General features: G+C 44.6%; 1 protein-coding gene across 2 annotated transcripts in view; it reads left to right on the top strand.

The window, feature by feature from the left end:
* LOC106606307 (protein tweety homolog 2-like) overlaps positions 1–18,160 on the top strand; it is a 145,312-nt gene that overhangs the window by 105,299 nt on the left and 21,853 nt on the right. The gene's annotated exons all lie outside the window — the stretch shown is intronic.

Below are 18,160 nucleotides of genomic sequence, written 5' to 3'. Positions count from 1 at the left end.
AGACGGTAGTAACAGTCTGGGGCAGTAGAGGGTCTGTTAGTTAGAAGGTAGTAACAGTCTGGGGCAGTAGAGGGTCTGTTAGACAGAAGGTAGTAACAGTCTGGGGTAGTAGAGGGTCTGTTAAGACAGAAGGTAGTAACAGTCTGGGGTAGTAGAGGGTCTGTTAGACAGAAGGTAGTAACAGTCTGGGGTAGTAGAGGGTCTGTTAGAAGGTAGTAACAGTCTGGGGTAGTAGAGGGTCTGTTAGAAGGTAGTAACAGTCTTGGGCAGTAGAGCGTCTGTTAGACAGAAGGTAGTAACAGTCTGGGGTAGTAGAGGGTCTGTTAGACAGAAGGTAGTAACAGTCTGGGGCAGTAGAGGGTCTGTTAGACAGAAGGTAGTAACAGTCTGGGGTAGTAGAGGGTCTGTTAGAAGGTAGTAACAGTCTGGGGCAGTAGAGGGTCTGTTAGACAGAAGGTAGTAACAGTCTGGGGCAGTAGAGGGTCTGTTAGACAGAAGGTAGTAACAGTCTGGGGTAGTAGAGGGTCTGTTAGACAGAAGGTAGTAACAGTCTGGGGTAGTAGAGGGTCTGTTAGACAGAAGGTTGTAACAGTCTGGGGTAGTAGAGGGTCTGTTAGACAGAAGGTAGTAACAGTCTGGGGCAGTAGAGGGTCTGTTAGACAGAAGGTAGTAACAGTCTGGGGTAGTAGAGGGTCTGTTAGAAGGTAGTAACAGTCTGGGGCAGTAGAGGGTCTGTTAGACAGAAGGTAGTAACAGTCTGGGGCAGTAGAGGGTCTGTTAGACAGAAGGTTGTAACAGTCTGGTGTAGTAGAGGGTCTGTTAGAAGGTAGTAACAGTCTGGGGTAGTAGAGGGTCTGTTAGAAGGTAGTAACAGTCTGGGGCAGTAGAGGGTCTGTTAGACAGAAGGTAGTAACAGTCTGGGGTAGTAGAGGGTCTGTTAGAAGGTAGTAACAGTCTGGGGTAGTAGAGGGTCTGTTAGACAGAAGGTAGTAACAGTCTGGGGTAGTAGAGGGTCTGTTAGACAGAAGGTAGTAACAGTCTGGGGTAGTAGAGGGTCTGTTAGAAGGTAGTAACAGTCTGGGGTAGTAGAGGGTCTGTTAGAAGGTAGTAACAGTCTGGGGCAGTAGAGGGTCTGTTAGACAGAAGGTAGTAACAGTCTGGGGCAGTAGTGGGTCTGTTAGAAGGTAGTAACAGTCTGGGGTTGTAGAGGGTCTGTTAGAAGGTAGTAACAGTCTGGGGCAGTAGAGCGTCTGTTAGACAGAAGGTAGTAACAGTCTGGGGTAGTAGAGGGTCTGTTAGACAGAAGGTTGTAACAGTCTGGGGTAGTAGAGGGTCTGTTAGACAGAAGGTAGTAACAGTCTGGGGCAGTAGAGGGTCTGTTAGACAGAAGGTAGTAACAGTCTGGGGCAGTAGAGGGTCTGTTAGACAGAAGGTTGTAACAGTCTGGGGCAGTAGAGGGTCTGTTAGAAGGTAGTAACAGTCTGGGGTAGTAGAGGGTCTGTTAGAAAAGGTTGTAACAGTCTGGGGCAGTAGAGGGTCTGTTAGACAGAAGGTAGTAACAGTCTGGGGCAGTAGAGGGTCTGTTAGACAGAAGGTAGTAACAGTCTGGGGTAGTAGAGGGTCTGTTAGAAGGTAGTAACAGTCTGGGGTAGTAGAGGGTCTGTTAGAAGGTAGTAACAGTCTTGGGCAGTAGAGGGTCTGTTAGACAGAAGGTAGTAACAGTCTGGGGTAGTAGAGGGTCTGTTAGACAGAAGGTAGTAACAGTCTGGGGCAGTAGAGGGTCTGTTAGACAGAAGGTAGTAACAGTCTGGGGTAGTAGAGGGTCTGTTAGAGAGGTAGTAACAGTCTGGGGCAGTAGAGGGTCTGTTAGACAGAAGGTAGTAACAGTCTGGGGCAGTAGAGGGTCTGTTAGACAGAAGGTAGTAACAGTCTGGGGTAGTAGAGGGTCTGTTAGACAGAAGGTAGTAACAGTCTGGGGTAGTAGAGGGTCTGTTAGACAGAAGGTAGTAACAGTCTGGGGTAGTAGAGGGTCTGTTAGACAGAAGGTAGTAACAGTCTGGGGCAGTAGAGGGTCTGTTAGACAGAAGGTAGTAACAGTCTGGGGTAGTAGAGGGTCTGTTAGAAGGTAGTAACAGTCTGGGGCAGTAGAGGGTCTGTTAGACAGAAGGTAGTAACAGTCTGGGGCAGTAGAGGGTCTGTTAGACAGAAGGTTGTAACAGTCTGGTGTAGTAGAGGGTCTGTTAGAAGGTAGTAACAGTCTGGGGTAGTAGAGGGTCTGTTAGAAGGTAGTAACAGTCTGGGGCAGTAGAGGGTCTGTTAGACAGAAGGTAGTAACAGTCTGGGGTAGTAGAGGGTCTGTTAGAAGGTAGTAACAGTCTGGGGTAGTAGAGGGTCTGTTAGACAGAAGGTAGTAACAGTCTGGGGTAGTAGAGGGTCTGTTAGACAGAAGGTAGTAACAGTCTGGGGTAGTAGAGGGTCTGTTAGAAGGTAGTAACAGTCTGGGGTAGTAGAGGGTCTGTTAGAAGGTAGTAACAGTCTGGGGCAGTAGAGGGTCTGTTAGACAGAAGGTAGTAACAGTCTGGGGCAGTAGTGGGTCTGTTAGAAGGTAGTAACAGTCTGGGGTTGTAGAGGGTCTGTTAGAAGGTAGTAACAGTCTGGGGCAGTAGAGCGTCTGTTAGACAGAAGGTAGTAACAGTCTGGGGTAGTAGAGGGTCTGTTAGAAGGTAGTAACAGTCTGGGGCAGTAGAGGGTCTGTTAGACAGAAGGTAGTAACAGTCTGGGGTAGTAGAGGGTCTGTTAGACAGAAGGTAGTAACAGTCTGGGGTAGTAGAGGGTCTGTTAGACAGAAGGTAGTAACAGTCTGGGGCAGTAGAGGGTCTGTTAGACAGAAGGTAGTAACAGTCTGGGGCAGTAGAGGGTCTGTTAGACAGAAGGTTGTAACAGTCTGGGGCAGTAGAGCGTCTGTTAGACAGAAGGTAGTAACAGTCTGGGGCAGTAGAGGGTCTGTTAGAAGGTAGTAACAGTCTGGGGCAGTAGAGGGTCTGTTAGACAGAAGGTTGTAACAGTCTGGGGTAGTAGAGGGTCTGTTAGAAGGTAGTAACAGTCTGGGGCAGTAGAGGGTCTGTTAGACAGAAGGTTGTAACAGTCTGGGGTAGTAGAGGGTCTGTTAGACAGAAGGTAGTAACAGTCTGGGGTAGTAGAGGGTCTGTTAGACAGAAGGTAGTAACAGTCTGGGGCAGTAGAGGGTCTGTTAGACAGAAGGTAGTAACAGTCTGGGGCAGTAGAGGGTCTGTTAGACAGAAGGTAGTAACAGTCTGGGGTAGTAGAGGGTCTGTTAGACAGAAGGTAGTAACAGTCTGGGGCAGTAGAGGGTCTGTTAGACAGAAGGTTGTAACAGTCTGGGGTAGTAGAGGGTCTGTTAGACAGAAGGTAGTAACAGTCTGGGGTAGTAGAGGGTCTGTTAGACAGAAGGTAGTAACAGTCTGGGGTAGTAGAGGGTCTGTTAGACAGAAGGTAGTAACAGTCTGGGCTAGTAGAGGGTCTGTTAGAAAGGTAGTAACAGTCTGGGGTAGTAGAGGGTCTGTTAGACAGAAGGTAGTAACAGTCTGGGGTAGTAGAGGGTCTGTTAGACAGAAGGTAGTAACAGTCTGGGGTAGTAGAGGGTCTGTTAGACAGAAGGTAGTAACAGTCTGGGGTAGTAGAGGGTCTGTTAGACAGAAGGTAGTAACAGTCTGGGGTAGTAGAGGGTCTGTTAGACAGAAGGTAGTAACAGTCTGTGGTAGTAGAGGGTCTGTTAGACAGAAGGTAGTAACAGTCTGGGGCAGTAGAGGGTCTGTTAGAAGGTAGTAACAGTCTGGGGCAGTAGAGGGTCTGTTAGACAGAAGGTAGTAACAGTCTGGGGCAGTAGAGGGTCTGTTAGACAGAAGGTTGTAACAGTCTGGGGCAGTAGAGGGTCTGTTAGACAGAAGGTTGTAACAGTCTGGGGTAGTAGAGGGTCTGTTAGAAGGTAGTAACAGTCTGGGGCAGTAGAGGGTCTGTTAGACAGAAGGTTGTAACAGTCTGGGGCAGTAGAGGGTCTGTTAGAAGGTAGTAACAGTCTGGGGCAGTAGAGGGTCTGTTAGACAGAAGGTAGTAACAGTCTGGGGTAGTAGAGGGTCTGTTAGACAGAAGGTTGTAACAGTCTGGGGTAGTAGAGGGTCTGTTAGACAGAAGGTAGTAACAGTCTGGGGTAGTAGAGGGTCTGTTAGACAGAAGGTAGTAACAGTCTGGGGCAGTAGAGGGTCTGTTAGACAGAAGGTAGTAACAGTCTGGGGTAGTAGAGGGTCTGTTAGACAGAAGGTAGTAACAGTCTGGGGCAGTAGAGGGTCTGTTAGACAGAAGGTAGTAACAGTCTGGGGTAGTAGAGGGTCTGTTAGACAGAAGGTTGTAACAGTCTGGGGTAGTAGAGGGTCTGTTAGACAGAAGGTAGTAACAGTCTGGGGTAGTAGAGGGTCTGTTAGACAGAAGGTAGTAACAGTCTGGGCTAGTAGAGGGTCTGTTAGAAGGTAGTAACAGTCTGGGGTAGTAGAGGGTCTGTTAGACAGAAGGTAGTAACAGTCTGGGGCAGTAGAGGGTCTGTTAGAAAGGTAGTAACAGTCTGGGGTAGTAGAGGGTCTGTTAGACAGAAGGTAGTAACAGTCTGGGGCAGTAGAGGGTCTGTTAGACAGAAGGTAGTAACAGTCTGGGGTAGTAGAGGGTCTGTTAGACAGAAGGTAGTAACAGTCTGGGGTAGTAGAGGGTCTGTTAGACAGAAGGTAGTAACAGTCTGGGGTAGTAGAGGGTCTGTTAGACAGAAGGTAGTAACAGTCTGGGGTAGTAGAGGGTCTGTTAGACAGAAGGTAGTAACAGTCTGGGGTAGTAGAGGGTCTGTTAGACAGAAGGTAGTAACAGTCTGGGGCAGTAGAGGGTCTGTTAGAAGGTAGTAACAGTCTGGGGTAGTAGAGGGTCTGTTAGAAGGTAGTAACAGTCTGGGGTAGTAGAGGGTCTGTTAGACAGAAGGTAGTAACAGTCTGGGGTAGTAGAGGGTCTGTTAGACAGAAGGTAGTAACAGTCTGCGGTAGTAGAGGGTCTGTTAGAAGGTAGTAACAGTCTGGGGCAGTAGAGGGTCTGTTAGACAGAAGGTAGTAACAGTCTGGGGAGTAGAGTCTTTAGAAGGTGTAACAGTCTGGGGTAGTAGAGGGTCTGTTAGAAGGTAGTAACAGTCTGGGGTAGTAGAGGGTCTGTTAGAAGGTAGTAACAGTCTGGGGTAGTAGAGGGTCTGTTAGAAGGTAGTAACAGTCTGGGGCAGTAGAGGGTCTGTTAGAAGGTAGTAACAGTCTGGGGTAGTAGAGGGTATGTTAGACAGAAGGTAGTAACAGTCTGGGGTAGTAGAGGGTCTGTTAGACAGAAGGTAGTAACAGTCTGGGGCAGTAGAGGGTCTGTTAGACAGAAGGTAGTAACAGTCTGGGGCAGTAGAGGGTCTGTTAGAAGGTAGTAACAGTCTGGGGTAGTAGAGGGTCTGTTAGACAGAAGGTAGTAACAGTCTGGGGCAGTAGAGGGTCTGTTAGACAGAAGGTAGTAACAGTCTGGGGTAGTAGAGGGTCTGTTAGACAGAAGGTAGTAACAGTCTGGGGCAGTAGAGGGTCTGTTAGACAGAAGGTAGTAACAGTCTGGGGTAGTAGAGGGTCTGTTAGACAGAAGGTTGTAACAGTCTGGGGTAGTATAGGGTCTGTTAGACAGAAGGTTGTAACAGTCTGGGGTAGTATAGGGTCTGTTAGACAGAAGGTTGTAACAGTCTGGGGTAGTAGAGGGTCTGTTAGACAGAAGGTAGTAACAGTCTGGGGTAGTAGAGGGTCTGTTAGACAGAAGGTAGTAACAGTCTGGGGCAGTAGAGGGTCTGTTAGACAGAAGGTAGTAACAGTCTGGGGCAGTAGAGGGTCTGTTAGAAGGTAGTAACAGTCTGGGGTAGTAGAGCGTCTGTTAGAAGGTAGTAACAGTCTGGGGCAGTAGAGCGTCTGTTAGACAGGAAGTAGAACAGGGATTATCTCTCCATCTGTCTGTACTAATGGTGGTTCAGCTCCTTTTAGTGTTTCTAGACACATTACTCTCATTACTCCCTCTAAACATCCAGGTTATACACATCCACGCACACACGCACACCATGCACACACACATACCACGCACACACACACACCAGATGCTCCAGATACTCAACTAGTCTAAAGAAGGCCAGTTTTATTGCTTCTTTAATCAGAACAACAGTTTTCAGCTGTGCTAACATAATTGCAAAAGGGGTTTCTAATGATCAATTAGCCTTTTTAAAATGATAAACTTGGATTAGCTAACACAATGTGCCTCTGGAACACAGGAGTGATGGTTGCTGATAATGGGCCTCTGTTCGCCTATGTAGATTTTCCATTAAAAAAACAGCTGTTTCCAGCTACAATAGTCATTTACAACATTAACAATGTCTACGCTGTATTTCTGATCAATGTGCTTTTCTTTCAAAAACAAGGACATTTCTAAGTGACCCCAAATGTTTGAACGGTAGTGTACCTCCAGGATGTTTTGTGTACTGGGAGTTTCCCATGGTATTCCAATGTGATTCCTGGGGCCTGCAATCTATGCTGGTATTGATTGTAGTGAACAGTCCTCCAGGGAAACAAACAGAGACTTCCTTATTTAGACCAGAACAGGAAGTAGTAACTAACATGTTTTATAAATACCATTTGTGGCAGTGTAAATGCACTGAGGTAGAGTGTTGGAAACTCCCCACAGTTCCTAAGATGTCTCCTCAAATGTTTCCCTATTCCAACCAGCTTATCTGGTTTGATGACGCTGAGGCGTGTTTGGTAAAATCCCCCCTCTTAAATGAACAGTGGTTCTATCAGCTCTCTGTTTTGTGTCCCAAATGGCACTCTATTCCCTATATAGTGCACTACTTTTGACCACCCTGGTCTATTTATAGGGAATGGAATGCCACTTGAGACACACAACCTGTGTCTGTCACTGTGTGACTGTGCTGGCAGCCTCTTCTCTCTGTGGTGAGAGACTGAGCTGAGAGCAGGCCAGGGGCCACACAGCCAGGGGCCACACAGCCAGGGGCCACACAGCCAGAGGGCACAGAGTGAAACAGGGCCACTGATGGTTTGGCGGCAGGCCTCGGCCCCATGTAAATAAGCACTCTACTCTGGCAACCTGCTAGACAAGGCATTACCTGTGTTCTGTTCAGAAGGTGGAAACGTTTTGAAACGGGAAGGTATTACCTGTCTCTCTAAGAAGACAGATATTCATGTTGTGTTACAAAACATTTTGGGACATCATGCCCCTTACTGAACAGGGCCCAAGACTATCAGTTCTAGTCTGTCAGATGCAGGGACGAACTGCAGACACAGATTCATACGTTACATTAATAGTTAGCCACACCTCCTTCTCTAACACACCACTATCTGGTTATTTTTTGGGACTTCTTAATTTCTCTCATAAGTTCTCTGAAGGCCATTTGTTACCACTGTGTGCTGCTTAGAAATCAATGAGGAAGTAGGACAAATAAAGATTTTTTTGAGGTTGCATGACGTCAATGAAAAAGAACAATACGGTGTGACTGTTATGGAATTTGATGAATTCTGGATATAATTTACAACAGAGAAGAACCCAGTTAGCTGGAGACTCATACCCTATTCAATATATATATCTCATCCTTACAGTATGTCTCTGAATACAGTGTCTCTCTGAATGTTTAGTTTATACAATTACGGTATGATCCAGAGATATGCTTTCACCTCTCCATCCAGACCAGGTAGACCTATAGGCTGTGATACTTCCACCTCTCCATCCAGGCCAGGTAGACCTATAGGCTGTGATGCTTCCACCTCTCCATCCAGGCCAGGTAGACCTATAGGCTGTGATGCTTCCACCTCTCCATCCAGGCCAGGTAGACCTATGGGCTGTCAGGCTTCCACCTCTCCTTCCAGGCAAGGTAGACCTATAGGCTGTGAGGCTTTCACCTCTCCATCCAGACCAGGTAGACCTATAGGTTGTGATGCTTCCACCTCTCCATCCAGGCCAGGTAGACCTATAGGCTGTGATGCTTTCACCTCTCCATCCAGACCAGGTAGACCTATAGGCTGTGATGCTTCCACCTCTCCATCCAGACCAGGTAGACCTATAGGCTGTGAAGCTTCCACCTCTCCATCCAGACCAGGTAGACCTATAGGCTGTGATGCTTCCACCTCTCCATCCAGACCAGGTAGACCTATAGGCTGTGATGCTTCCACCTCTCCATCCAGGCCAGGCAGACCTATAGGCTGTGAGGCTTCCACCTCTCCATCCAGGCCAGGTAGACCTATAGGCTGTGAGGCTTCCACCTCTCCATCCAGACCAGGCAGACCTATAGGCTGTGAGGCTTCCACCTCTCCTTCCAGACCAGGCAGACCTATAGGCTGTGAGGCTTCCACCTCTCCATCCAGGCCAGGCAGACCAATAGGCTGTGAGGCTTCCACCTCTCCATCCAGGCCAGGCAGACCAATAGGCTGTGAGGCTTCCACCTCTCCATCCAGACCAGGCAGACCAATAGGCTGTGAGGCTTCCACCTCTCCATCCAGACCAGGCAGACCTATAGGCTTCCACCTCTCCATCCAGACCAGGTAGACCTATAGGCTGTGAGGCTTCCACCTCTCCATCCAGACCAGGCAGACCTATAGGCTGTGAGGCTTCCACCTCTCCGTCCAGACCAGGTAGACCTATGGGCTGTCAGGATCCCACCTCTCCTTCCTGTTGGTCGGGCTAGGGTGAAAGATGAACGTTAGGCGGCAGGCGGTGGTGTGTGGTGGGGGCAGGGCATCAGAGCAGTTTCCTGGCAATCAGAGACCTTCCCTAGGGACCTGGGGAGGAGAGGAGGGTGTGTTACATAGTGTCCTTACTGTCTTACCACATAGCTGCGCTCACTGGCTCCATACTGTCAGGTTACTGTGTTCCAAGTGGTACTCTATTCCCTATGAATTTCACTACTGTTGACCTATACGGCGGGAACAATAGTACTATATACAGTACCAGTCAAAAGTTTAGACACACCTACTCAAGGGTTTTTCTTTATTTTTACTATTTTCTACATTGCGCTTGATGGTTTTTGCAACTGCACTTGAAGAACCTTTCTGTCTTAAAGTAATGATGGACTGTCATTTCTCTTTGTTTATTTGAGCTGTTCTTGCCATAATATGGACTTGGTCTTTTACCAAATATGGCTATCTTCTGTGTACCACCCCTACCTTGTCACAACACAACTAATTGCCTCAAACGCATTAAGAAGGAAAGAAATTCCACAAATTAACTTTTAACAAGGCACACCTGTTAATTGAAATGCATTCCAGGTGACTACCTCATGAAGTTGGTTGAGAGAATGCCAAGAGTGTGCAAAGCTGTCATCAAGGCAAAGGGTGGCTACTTTGAAGAATCTAAAATCTAAAATGGATTTTGATTTGTTTAACACTTTCTTGGTTACTAGATGATTCCATGTGTTACTTCATATCTCTCCCTCTCTCTTCCCTTTTCCCTCTCTCTCTCTTTCTCCCCTTTTCCCTCTCTCCCCTTATCCATCTCTCTCTCTCCCATTCTCCACATCTCTCCCTTTCTCTCCCCTTCTCCATATCTCTCCCTCTCTTCCCTTCTCCATATCTCTCCCTCTCTCTTCTCTTCTCCATATCTCTCCCTCTCTCTTCCCTTCTCCATATCTCTCCCTCTCTCTTCCCTTCTCCATATCTCTCCCTCTCTCTTCCCTTCTCCATATCTCTCCCTCTCTCTTTCCTTCTCCATCCCTCTCTCTCTTCCCTTCTCCATCCCTCTCTCTCTTCCCTTCTCCATCTCTCTCTCTCCCCTTCTCCATCTCTCTCTCTCTCTCTCTCTCTCTCTCTCCCCTTCTCTCTCTCTCTCTCTCTCTCTCGTTGGAGTGCATGCTGGGAGTGAGTCGTGAAGCAGGAGTGATTGTGAGAGCGACTGGAATTATCTTCACTCTATTGGGTTTTGGTGTGTGTATATATATGTTGATTAGTTTAGTTGTTTTAAGCGTATCTTCTCTAAATATCACTAAGCACGTATAGGGGTGGTGGGATCGTTGAGGTTGGTTTTCGCGAGGGCACAACCAGCGGGTGGGGCTGGTTGCAATGGCCACTCGCGGAAGTTTGGAGTTTGAAAAACTTAGTCGGCGACATGGAGTAAAGATTCCTGCTGCGGCCGGGTGTTCAGTGGAAGAATGTAGCTTGGCAGTGGGTGCTATCATTGGGTATGATAGTATCAAATCAGCCTCAAGGATGAATAGCGCTGTAGTGATATTAATATTATGTAAATGTAATGTAAATGTAATATTCTTAGATTCCATTGAAAAGGTGAATACGATAGTTGAGAGTGGTGTTGTGTTGCGGGAGACACAGACACCGGTATTTCCGCTTATGAATCCGGCAAAGAAAGTTATACTTTCTAACGTGCCACCATTTGTTAGAGATGAAGTGTTGGAGCGAGAGTTATCTCGTCATGGTCAAATTGTATCAACAATAAAGAAGGTTCTTTTTGGATGCAAATCCCCGTTGCTGAAACATGTCGTGTCTCATAGGAGACAAGTGCATATGATTTTAAAAAAGGACACTGATGAACTGAATTTAGCATTCAGTTTTAAGATTGATGGATTTGATTATGTCTTCTACGCTTCTACTGAATCAATGAAATGCTTTGGCTGTGGAAGAGAGGGGCATTTGGTGCGTAATTGTCCCGAGAATGAGCACGCAGAGCCCGGTAGCAGCTCTAGTGCTGGTGCAGCTAACGCACCACCGCGAAGGGATGAACATGCTAAGGGTGCAGGGGAAGGGAGAAGGTGGGCAGATGTGGTAGGAAAAGTAGGAGAGGAAGGCAGTGTGGATACGGGGGCAATTGGGGTAGATCAGAACAAAGAGGGAGGGGAAACAGTCGGTGAGATTGCGACTACCGTCGCTGAGGTGGTGTTGGACAATGAAATTGGAGGTCAAGAGGAGATTGAAATAATGGAAAAGGAAGCAGCTGTTTTCAAAGTACCGAGGAGTAAGAGGAAGAATGAAAGGGGTGGGGAAGGGTCTAATTCCAAGAGGAAGGTAGAGATTGATAAATCACTTGAAGATAAACAGGTTGTAGAGATGATGGAGTTTTCTTCTGGGGAGGATAGCGAGAGTGAGTCATCTGACGCGTCACAACAAAATAGTGAGATAAATGGGGTGGAAGGGAGGTATGGGATTGGGAAGGTACGTCAATTTCTGAAGTTGACAAAAGGGAAGAAATATATGCATGATTATAATGTAACAGACTTTTTCCCTGAAAGTGAATTGTTTATTGAATCAGCAAAGTTTGACAAGCCCTGAAATTGCTAGACTCAAGAAAGTGGTAACGAGAGTGATAAGTGATGTAAATTCTAAAGAAAATGAAAGAGTTCAGTCGCAGCTTTAACTCTGTAAAGAGATGTGGTTTCTGGGTCTTCCTCTGTATTTTTTTTTCATCCATGAGCAGTTTTAAGATGTCTTCTTTAAATGTAAATGGGGCAAGAGACGTTAAAAAAAGAGCCATAGTGTATGAGTTAATTAGGGGAAAGGGAAGTGACATAATTTTTCTACAAGAAACGCATAGTAATTTGGAAAATGAAGTTATGTGGAAACAGGAGTGGGGGGGGACAGTGGTGTGTAGTCATAAAAACTCAAAAAGTGGGGGTGTGGCCATCTTGTTCTCAAAAGGGTTTTTGCCTTTGTCATATGAGGTTGAAGAGGTAGTTGAGGGGAGGTTATTAAAAGTTACAGTAAGGTATGAAAACATCACTATGTGTCTGATAAATGTATATGCCCCAGTGGTGGCAGTTGAGAGGGTATGCTTTTTAGAGACATTATCAAATACCATTGAGAAATGTAATAATGAAGATTATTTATTTATTGCTGGGGATTTTAACTGCACAGTCAGTGATTTAGATAGAAATCACAAAGAACCTCATATAGCCTCAAGGACTTTTTAAAAACGTCTCATTGTAACAAATGAACTGTGTGATATTTGGCGGAGTCAACATGGAGGCACAAGGCAGTATACCTGGGTGCATGTGAGAGAGAACACCATCTCTATGGCCAGGTTAGATAGGTTTTATTGTTTTGAGCATCAATCTCAGGTCTGTAAATCAAGTGTGATAACCCCAGTGGGATTTTCTGATCATTGTTTAATAACAGAGGTGGTGTTCATTAACGATGTAAAACCTAAAAGCGCATACTGGCATTTTAACATCACTTTATTGAGTGATGCTCACTTCAGGAAATGTTTTAGTTTTTTCTGGGAGAGGTGGAGGTCTCAAAAGGCCAGTTTTGTATCCCTTCAACAGTGGTGGGATATAGGGAAAATCCAGATTCAACAATTCTGTAAGCAATACACGAGGAATGTCACCAAGGATACCACCAGATCACTGAAAGCCCTAGAGACTGAAATAGTGGAACTCATGACGTTGGTTGAGACCACAGGAGATCGAGGCCACACTCAGGCCCTCAAGAGGAAAAAAGCTGCATTGGCAGACCTGCTGGGTATCAGAGCATAGGGGGCATTGGTGAAAAGTAAGTTTCAGGGAATCTCTGAAATGGATGCCTCATCCAAATTTTTCTTTAGTTTAGAGAAAAACAATGGACAAAGAAAAATTATTCATTCTCTCAAATAAGCTGTTGGACAAGAGCTCACTAGACCTAGTGAAATTAGAAAGAGGGCAGTAGAGTTCTATGCTGAGCTCTACAAGTGTGAATACAAAGAGGATAAAACAGTGACACAGCAGTTCCTTGATGGGCTCCCACAGGTGGCTGCAGAAGCTCAGGTTGAGCTTGAGCAACCATTGTCTTTGCAGGAGTTATACACTGCATTAAAAGGCATGGAAAATGGAAGGGCACCAGGCATTGATGGGCTTCCCGTTGATTTGTTTAAGTCTTTTTGGGCTATGTTGGGAGAGGATTGGCTAGCAGTAGTTAATGATAGTTTAACCGGAGGGTTACTACCAATAAGCTGCAGAAGGGCTGTCCTCACCCTACTGCCCAAAAAGGGTGACCCTAGGGAGGTGAAGAACTGGAGGCCGGTGGCTTTATTGTGCACTGATTATAAGATCCTGTCAAAGGCTTTGTCCAACAGGTTGAGGGAGGTGATGGGGCAAATCATACATACGGACCAGTCCTACTGTGTTCCTGGCAGGCAGATAGGGGATAACATTTCTCTGATTCGTGATTTTTTGGACGTCTCTAGGGCTATTGGGTTGGATGCTGGTCTAATTTCAATTGATCAGGAAAAGGCATTTGACCGAGTTGAACATCAATATTTATGGCACACTTTTGAGGCGTTTGGGTTCAGCTCTGGTTTTATTGCCATGATAGAGGTGATATATGGTGACATTGAAAGTGTATTGAAAGTTAACGGTGGTTTGAGTGCTCCTTTTAAAGTGTGTCGAGGTATTAGGCAGGGATGTTCTTTGTCGGGAATGTTATATGCCATCGCTATAGAGCCACTACTAAATAGCATTAGAAGTCGCATTGAAGGGGTGTACCTTTCAAGGGATATTCCTCCTATTCGTCTCTCAGCCTATGCTGATGATGTAGTTGTTTTAGTGAAAAATCAAGCGGAGGTGGATAGTTTGAGTCTAATGGTGGATCGTTTTAGGGGAATATCCTCTGCAAAGGTAAATTGGGAAAAGAGTTGTGCTTTACAGATTGGAGAATGGTCTGGAGGGATCATGGCTTTGCCAGGGGGGCTGGAATGGTGTAAGGGAGGTTTTAAGTATCTTGGAGTGTACCTAGGAGATGAGGGGACTATGGAAAAAAAATTGGATTGGGGTGGTTGAAATGGTGGAAGGGAGGATAAGGAGATGGCGTTGGTTGCTATCTCGTATGTCATATAGGGGGCGCACTATTATAGTTAACAATGTGATTGCCTCTGCACTGTGGCATCGGTTGTCAGTTTTAGAACCACCATCTGGCCTTCTGGCTAAGATACAGGCAATAATTGTGGATTTCTTTTGGGATAAATATCACTGGGTTCCACAAAGTGTTTTGTATTTGTCAAAAGAGGAGGGGGGACAAGGTCTTGTACATCTTGCTAGGAGGGCTGCTGCTTTCCGGTTGCAGTTTATTCAAAGGTTGCTTTATGGACCGGAAAATGTGGTTTGGAGAGGGGTGACAGGTCTTGTATTACAGCAGGTTGGAGGATTAGGTTTAAAGAAAGCTTTATTTTTGGTTGATAGTAGCCAGATTTCTAGGGAGGGAATACCTCCGTTTTACAGAGGCCTTACTTAGGGTGTGGAGCATAATGAAGGTATCCAGACGAACTTCAGCGGAGTCAGTGCATTGGCTGTTGGAGGAACCTCTGGTGTATGGGGCAAGACTGGATTGCACAACTGCAGCTGTTCCACATTTTTCCAAGATTCTGGTGAAGGGCAACATCATCACCTTAAAACAGTTAATGGCCATGGCTGGGCCCGCCTTAATGGATGGAAGACGGGTGGCTGAACATTTGGGGGTGAGGTCGGAAAGGATTGTAGGACAACTGCTGGGAAGCTGCAGGAAGGCTCTGTCAGTAGAAGAGTGGGGTATGCTTCATAGCCACAAGAAGAAGGTACAAGATGAAGACGTCTCATTTCCAAGACTAGGGATTACACCAAATATCCCAGAGTCAGAAAGAAAGGCAATATTACTGGATTTGAGAGGGTTGGAAGAGGTGGGTTTGGATGAGGTGAATGAGAAAGACTTATATAGGGGGTGTGTCAAGGTGTTGAATAAAGATAAATTGAAAAATAGAAAAGACACTCCATGGAGGGTAAAATTGAGCATTGATGACAAGGTAAAGCCAGCATGGAGAGCACTGTACAAGCCACCGTTACAAAAGGGTACTGGTGATATGCAATGGAGGGTTTTGCATGTGTCATGACGTTGGCCTCTTTGAGTACAGGGAGGACAGTTGACCCCCTCCCCCCTTGCACCATCCCCCAACCTACCTCCCCCCACCCAGGCCCTGTGTGAAAGGGTTGTAAAATTCCAGAGGAGAATCTTACAACCACATGGCCCAGTTGAGACACAGAGGGGTCCCATAGAGAGACACAGGAAATTCTTCCAACTCACAGAATTGGGGAACCGAATGACATTTGTGTTCTGGAGAAGGTATGGAAGATTGGTGAAGAATCCAGCTATGAACTGGTCCGCTTGGTACAATTTTGTGATACTCAGAATAGACAATATAGCCATATTACCATAAAACGGTTTATATAATAGCCTCAGCCTTGAGACTTGCATACACATGGTTGTATAGAATGTATTAATAAGGATAAAGCTATTTGTAATACATTGAGATGCTATGTACTGATGTTAATGTGATAGAATTATATTTCTGTACCAAGCTTAACTCAGTCATCGGCACGCCCCCTGGGACACAGACAGGACCAGGTGTCATGTGACATGTTCACTATAAAACCATAGCCTGATCTACTTTAATAGACCCGGCCTCCACTCCATTGCGAGTTGGCCAATAGGTTTGACCATCCAAGTACTCTACTGAAAGTGAACTATACCACGTGGTTAACTTTTAGACTATCGATACCGACAGAATAAGAACAAGTCTTTGATATTAATTATTAGTCTGCAGCTAAGTAAATTATATCATTGAACGCGAAGACCAACGAAACATCCATTCTATGACGACATTAATGAATGTCGCTTTGAAAGATCCATTCTAACCGAGAGAGAGAGAGAGAGAACGCGGACAAAACTCTCCAACGGGGCGACGCTCCAACAAGGATCCCGACGACACACTGAGCGTAAATATATATTGATTGCAATTGTTCCCGAATGAGTGAGCGTTCTATTGTCAATTGTTAATATTGATGAACTCTGTGTACCTCCTCAGCTGAACATTTTATGACCCATTGTTCTACAAGACACCAGCCATGCCTGTTAGCCACTAGGGCACATTACTCTACCAATTCTTTGTGATGATAATTACTGTTTGTATACTTTATGTGAATTACTTAGTTTAGTAAATAACCTGTTGGGGCTCGGGGGCAGTATTGAGACATTTTGAAAAAAATATGTGCCCATTTTTAACTGCCTCCTACACCAACTCAGAAGCTAGGATATGCATATTATTAACACATTCGGATAGAAAACACTCAGAATTTTCTAAAACAGTTTGAATGGTGTCTGTAAGTATAACAAAACTCATATTGCAGGCAAAAACCTGTGAAAAATAGATCCAAAAAAATGTGAATTTTGTGACTGTACTATTTAGTGTCATTGTTTTATAGATACCATAGTGAGAAAGGATTCATTTCGCAACACCTACGGCTTCCACTAGATGTCAACGATCTTTATAAAGTTGTTTGAAGCGTCTATGATAAACAGAGAGCAAATTAGAATGCGAGGAAGTTGACATGTCATCACTTCATTTTTTTGCGCCTGCGCATAAATCTGAGAAGCGTGAGTTTGTCATCATTGTTTATCTAGACATAGGATAGGTTGTGTGAAAATATTACTGATGTTTAACGTTAAAAATGGACCAAAAGATTAATGCTAAACAACATTTGACATGTTTGAACGAACGTAAATAGATTATTTACTAGTTTTTTTTAGCTTTTCGGCGTGATTTTACACCCCCCCCCACCACGTTTTGTGGGAGCATAATGAACGCTAAGTACTTGGTGTTATTTGGACATCAATTATGAACTTTGTCAAAAGAAACCACATTTGTTCCGGACCTGGGATGCCTTCCGGACCTGGGATGCCTGCCTTCTGATGGAGATAATCAAAGGTAAGGGGATATTTACAATGTTATTATCGATATTAGATGATGCTAACTGTATAGCATAGCTTATTGTTCTTAGCATAGCACCCCGTTTATTGCAAAATGTGATTTCCCAGTAAAGTTATTTTGAGATCTGGCCATTCGGTAGCAATTACGAGATGATAATATATTATTCTTTGAATGACAATATTATAATTTACCAATGTTTTCGAATAGTAATTTTGTTATGTTCACCGGAAGCATTTCAGAGAAGAAAAAATCTGAATTTCACGCTACTGTAAAATGCTGTTTTTGGATATAAATATGAACTTGATGGAACAAAAAATGCATGTATTGTATAACATAATGTCCTAGGAGTGTCATCTGATGGAGATTGACAAAGGTTAGTGCATAATTCCTAGCTGGTTTCTGCTTTTGGTGACGCCTGACCTTGAATTGAAAATGGATGTTTGTACTTTTGTGGCTATGTACTGTCCTAACATAATCTAACTTTATGCTTTTGCCGTAAAGCCTCTTTGAAAATCGAACAATGTGGTTAGATTAAGGAGATGTTTATCTTTTAAATTGTGTAAAATAGTTGATTGTTTGAGAAATTGAAATTATTCGATTTTTGATGTTTTGAATTTCCAGCCTTGTTAGCAATCCCGACTCGGGGTTCATTGCTAACCTGTAGCCCCAACAGTTAAGACAATTGATGTATGGATGACTCTTAGTAAAGACTGGGTTCGTGCAGATACAACAATTTACGACGTTTGGAATGAGACTGGACGCGAGGTAAAATACACCATTTAAACCAGAAGATAATCGGCCTATACTATAATAGAATATAATATATAATGTTATAATATAGGAAAGTTATATTAGGAAAATTATAACTTTGTAATCTGAATATTTTCCTTGGTGCCCCGATCTCCTAGTTAATTACAATTAAACGATGAATCAGTTTGATCGCGTGATAATAATTACAGGGAGTTAATTGATAAACATGTCTTCAGTTTAATGGTACCCCAAAGACACGACACATGGCATCATTGCAGTTAATGCTTTTGTATCTGTTATTAACTCAGATGTTGGAGATGGATGTCCTTTTTGTAATATAAGAGAAACCATTTTTCATTGTTTTATGGAGTGTGAGAGGATAAAACCTCTTGGAAATGCTGGAGTCTTTGTTTAAAGCTGTAGGGGAGATTTTCAATAACACTGTTTTTATTTTGGGGTTTCAATATAGAAAGCAACAGAAAAAATGTCAACTGTTAAATTTTTTTTAGCAAAGATGTCAATTTTTCTGAGTAGGAAACATAAGGTAGAAACGGGATATGGGCAGGATGTAAGATGT

This window comes from Salmo salar, chromosome ssa03 (genome assembly GCF_905237065.1).
Source record: "Salmo salar chromosome ssa03, Ssal_v3.1, whole genome shotgun sequence".
NCBI lineage: Eukaryota > Metazoa > Chordata > Actinopteri > Salmoniformes > Salmonidae > Salmo > Salmo salar.
The sequence above is the reverse complement of the archived record's forward strand: the minus strand, read 5'-3'. Positions and strand labels throughout refer to the sequence as shown.